Below are 6,064 nucleotides of genomic sequence, written 5' to 3'. Positions count from 1 at the left end.
ATATATATATATACTCTCTCTCTCTCTCTCTCTCTCTCTCTCTCTCTCTCTCTCTCTCTCTCTCTCTTCTCTCTCTCTCTCTCTTATATATATATATATATATATATATATATATCATATTGTTAATTTTTATGTTTAAAAAAAACGAGAACTGGTTAAAATACTCTTATATATTATATCTTTTCTCTATTCTATTAAGCACAGTTTATCTAAATATATATATATACATGAAAATACGTACGAGAGTAAAACTTGGTGCATTACGGAATTTTTATGCTATGCCGAGAGCTCGTTTCCCTTCGTGGAAGAGCGCATTTTTTCCGTTGCTACACACTAATGACTTTCGCTTAAAAAAATCTCTGCAAAGCGCAGTGGTTTGCACACTCGGGAGGAATTAATAAAATATTCAGCAAAGCAAGGATTGCTTGTATGTAGCCGCTCATCGGCAGCGATATGTGCACAAGGAATCAGAGAAATAGGAAGGAACATGCCCGTGATCAACGAATAGGAAACTCAATAGTTGCACCGCACCAACAAGCTTCCAGGGGGCACATAGGAGTCATGAGCTAAATCCTATAGTCTAGAGCCGTCTGAGCGGTCGTAAAAATCTTTGGTGCGATTCATCATTTGAGGAGATATGTCGATACCTTAACCTCAAACCAAGGCAGGATCCTTTAAGAACGATAAAATTATTGTTTATTTTAAAGATATTCGCGAAATGACCGTGACATTTCACATTCTCGAACTGTTTTCGATAAGCGACTTCCAGAGAGAATAAATGCGCTGAAAAAATAACATTTCCGTTATTAATGCTCATTAAATGGATGCATATTCGCGGCAGGATGCCCGCAGCAGTTATTCCAACGTTTAATTGTATTAACGCGCAATAGACGGCGATTTAATCCAACGATTTAGCGCTCGCTCGAGGGATTTATCACGCTGTTACGCATATGAGGCTGTTCTCATCTTGTCGCAAGTGCATTACAGACATTCGGATTTTGCTAATGACAATGTCATCTGGGCAAACTTGTCTCCATCGCGTGATCGGTCATCGTGTCATTGTCGAAATTTTTAGAAATTCTCTACACAGACGCAGTAAAAATACTTATCAAGTAGGCATCAAGTTATGAGTGAATTCCCTTTTATTATTTTATTATATAAAATACTGAATTATATAAAATTATATAAAATTCCAAAATCTAAATAGAGATACTATAGATGTATGCGATAATGAGTTAAGCTCACATAATGATCGATTTTCCATTAAACACGCAGCTGTAAGAACGTTGGTCAATATTTATCCAGTTGTGTGTCTAAATCACGCTTTCCACATAACTGTGTAAACTCACCTGGCATATATCAGGTTCTCTGATAACAATACCACGCGCGTCAATCCTCGGACACATAACGGATCCTAAAATTGTTTGCATAGTTCATTAAACGTGTTACATCGCATGAAGAATGGGATGGACCTCTTTGATTAATTATTTGATGAGGCATTTCGAAATAGACGATGGTAGAGGATGCGCGATCACACGCTATTCGTGACCGTTGCGCTAAATAAACGCAATTAGCTGTTAATCGAGTGACTGAGATATTGCCGAGTCTCAGTTTAATCTTCTAATCTCAGTTAAAGTCGCATTACCGCGGAGAACGGATCCTCGCGTTAATTCACGCGGCCGCGTCAGCCGTCTGATAACTATAAATGACAAATTACAATAATCGCAGCAATTTAACATTACTCGTTTAGAAATATTAGGAAGGAGTCACGTTCTGAGCACAATCACAATGGAATCCACGCTCCAAGATAAGAAGTTTCAATCCAATTGGAAATTGCCTTCTTTCTTGGTCGATCTGGATAGAAAGGACAGCTCTGTAAATCCATATCATCGAGCCATGCGAGGATGACACATCCGAAGTGGACACTTCCGGACACAAATGATTAGAGCGAAGTTGAAATTTAATGGTTTACCGAAATTTGAGTGCGATGCTAATTCATACATGGACGCGTATTCCTGCTGTATTTTTTTAGAAGAGACAATTATTGCGAGACATCACAATTGCTGTAAAAAGAAACGATCGAGAAAGGAGGCTTACCGAAAAATTAAGGAAAAAGTAAAAAAATGTCAATTTTTTAAATTCATCTAGACAAATAGCAAGGCTATTTAAGGTATATTATTCTATTGTATGTGCTTTTAGAAAATGAAATATTTTAAATTATCTTTCTTTTTTCTTGCTTTCTTAAGTTTAATTGTTTCAACAATATTCCAAGAAAGAACGTTCTTACTGAAGCATTTAAAAATTTAACTAGATACACTGCACAGATCTGAAAATAATTTTGTTTGAAAATAATAATGAAAATAATAATGAAGGATGATTAAATTGATTGCTATATAGAATGTTAAAACTTTTTACAGCATTGTTATCAGCGCTTAACATTAGAACGACTGATGGTATTTCATTAGAATTAATGAAGATGTCAATTTGGTAATTTTTTATTCTTCATTTTGATTAGAAAAGAATTATTTTTATTGTATTTATGTGTTCTTAATATTCCATACCTACATCTAATAAAAAAAAAGCAAAAAATTGAAATGATTAGCGGAGCAAAAATCGTTCTAATATTAAGTATTCTATGTGATTTTTTTGATTCAACAAAATTATTTTCAGATTTATATCTTGATAAATTTTTAGATATTCAAGAAAAATCGTTCTTTCCATAGATGATTCTGATATCTTGGACGAAAGAAAAGTTAACCAATCATATGGGTCAAATGGCCGAATTGTTCAAATGTGATTTGTTGTAATTCTTTCTCCATTCTGCAAGATCTCGGGACAATTTCTAACATCATAGATAGAAGAAAAATAAAATTTAATCGATTAAAATACAAAAATTGTGTTAAGTTGTATTTGTATATAATTCAATGTAAAAACTTTCAAAATTTTTATGATTATTGAATGCTATAACATTTTTGTAATTAACATCAACACCATTCGCAGAAATACAAAATATTCCTTCTGACGAGATAAACTGTCAAAACTGAAGGAAGCGCTGGAAGCACAAGGGGGGGGGGGGATAGAAGTACGAGTCAACTAAAACGAGAATGCTGCCATACGGTTTGATTACGGTTAGATTGCGGACGATAAAGTTAATGCTCACTGCCGGTAGAATACGGTGCCATACGTCACACCGCCGGAGGATGAAATACTGTCGCTAATGTCTACCATTTTCTATGTGCTTCGACAATTAGGCATTGCAGCTAACTTAGAAGCTCACTCCTTGGGCGATATCACGCAAGCGGATGGAATTTTGAACGAGAGAACTGTGATTTTTGCTCTCTTGTGGTACAAGCAGCTCAACTTTATATGGGATTGCAGGAACAATTTTGTCGAGTGGCATCGCAGATTCGGTTGCAACGTTTCACTCAACAAATATCAAAGACAACAAATACCTTCATTTATACTTCAAAGATACTGCCCTAACTAGCCCGACTATCATTGCCAAACGGAAAGTAGCGAATATTTCGAGAATATTTCCTTAAGCATAGATATTGCTTATATATTCCTCTCTAAATGGTCTGACTCTAAACTCTAAACTCTTATCATCTAGTGTTATTTCCAAATACCTACCGCTGTCGCAAAACGTTTTATGAAAATGCTATTTTGTTGCAAAGGAGCCGAATTGCGAATCTTTTGCATTCTTGGTTGGAATTGTCACTGTTCCGCGATAAAGATGACATCGTCGCGTAATACGTGATAAGTAAAACAGTCCCGAATTGTCGCACGTGTGTAGCTCAGAATGGCACGCTTATTGGAAGAGATGCATATTGGCTATATGAAGAGAACATGTCTGGCGCCCTGTTCTCGTGCACTTACAATCCCAGCACAGATCAACAAGCCTTCGTAGAAGACTTCTGACTGACTGCGGCTGCGGATTTACTCAAATTCGTTTGTGGTACAACCGTGGCCGAGGAGATTGTCGTGACTAATTCAAAAAAATGACGAGCTATCCCGATCGCTCGATGGAGTTCGCAATACAGGAGTTCGTCGCCATCGCGACGCACGAGGCATCGATGGCAAAAAAGGAGAGCATCCGACAAGAAATGGAATTATTTTTTGAATGATCATATAGCAGCGCTTCATCACGGAGTCGATATCGATAGCTGGTCAAAAAAAAGTCATGAGCTTCTTCAGGTATAGGATTCGGGCAGTAAATTGCAATTATGCTAGGTATAGGATTTGAATAATTCTTATTTTCTCTACATTCAAAGAATGGAGAATTTAATTGAAATTAATTAACTCAGGTTCCTCTCCTTATTCCATTTTGCTCGTTAATTAATTTATCATCGGATTATCGCGAGAAATCATGACCGAACGATTCGTAATAGTATTCACTATGAGCATGCTTGGTTTCTCGTAATATTGTCCGATATTAAATTAATTAATGTACAGAGTATAATAAAGAGAGAAATTCACTATTAGCAAGTTGAATTTTGGTTTTATGAGAACCCGTTACAGTTCTTCAACTTTATTATATTTAACTTTATTATATTACGATAAAATAGCGATAAAATAATTCTTTTCATTTCAATTTCAATTAAATCGGCTGTCTATATTTAAATATAACGGAGTATTCTCGAATTGATATATCGGTTCTTATTTCATTGTCTCTAAACATCATACGCATTTTCCATTAAACCCATACTTTCGAATAAGAACACGCTATTTTTTTCGACAAAAGTGTATCACGTATTGAACGATCGATTGTGTTAGAATGGCGTGTTTATTTCGCACTTCCTCCTGATTCGCGCTAATAATAGACACGGTTACGAGGTAGCATAGGCAACAAAACAAAACTATGTTAATTATTCGAAGCGCACGAAAACATCTTTGCATTAAACATGCTGCCGCGTGATACCATTAACTCTTAACTGATGAAACAAAATTAAAGGCTCATGATAACGAAACGCTAAATGTATAAGTGAGGGAAAGACGTACGAGATCTTTAACTGATGTTTATTTATTGATTTCGTAAGTCCATTTTGTTTTTGTGTTCCAGGAATTCTTTTTCGCCATTTCATGCCTCGTAATAGTGAAATTTTATTATAGGTTGTCAAATCGCTTCATTTCGCTTCAATTAAGTGATTGTAAAAAACGTCACAAAAGAGATTTTAGTTTATTGCATCGATTTCTTAGCGATGAAATCTTAAGAACTTGTGTCGTGCACACATAAATTTAAAAAAATCAAATATGCTTATTACTAGTTTCAAACAACCTATAAGATTGTTGTTAAAAGCACTTTTACTAAAACAAGCACACAATTTATATTTGCAATGAACAATGTATATTTATTTGTTTACGTAGTATAGGCAAACTTTGTACGCGAAATCCACTCTTCTTTCCAATTCTTTCTAAGTCTTCGATTAAAAAGAAGATTTGGGAGTGGCTTCTTGAAATTCGACGTCACCTGACAATCTCTCACGATTCCTCAATTGAGACATTCCGCGATTTCATTAAATTAATTTCGCTTCGCCAACAGTCGAATTGTAGTCTCAGCTTCGGCCTCCGGGGGATCCAATTCGTCGGCAGATGAATTTATTCGAACTTTCCGGAATTAAAGTCGAAAGATCCATGAGTTGCCATGAGCACCGCAACGAAAATTGAGACTCTCCGCATAAATCGATATCAATATCGTTCGTTCGTAGAAATGTTTCCTGACTGCCGAAATTTTGAAGAAATTAAAGATCATTGATTCGCAGTATGAGCGACATAAGAAGATTTGGATTCTAAAATCCAGTCATTTGTGTTGCGGCAATGACATCGTTATATCTCACAATCTCAAGGATATCATGCACAAAGTTGAGCAGAAACCCAAAGATTATTACATCGTACAAAAATATATTGGTATGTTTTTATTCAAACACGCTGCAAGAATCGCATTCAACTTGTTAGTCGCGTTATTTANATTCAGATATATATATATATATATATATATATATATATATATATATTATTTATTTTTTTTACTAGTACGTACCTTCTCTAGATACTAAAGAAGTATACT

The 6,064-nt window shown here is 35.3% G+C and overlaps 1 pseudogene; it reads left to right on the top strand.

The window, feature by feature from the left end:
- Positions 1–2,774: 2,774 nt before the first annotated feature.
- LOC105625788 overlaps positions 2,775–6,064 on the top strand; it is a 5,920-nt pseudogene continuing 2,630 nt past the window's right edge.

This window comes from Atta cephalotes (genome assembly GCF_000143395.1).
Source record: "Atta cephalotes unplaced genomic scaffold scaffold00003, whole genome shotgun sequence".
Lineage (NCBI taxonomy): Eukaryota > Metazoa > Arthropoda > Insecta > Hymenoptera > Formicidae > Atta > Atta cephalotes.
Note: the sequence above shows the minus strand (reverse complement) of the source record. Positions and strands in the feature narration are given on the sequence as shown.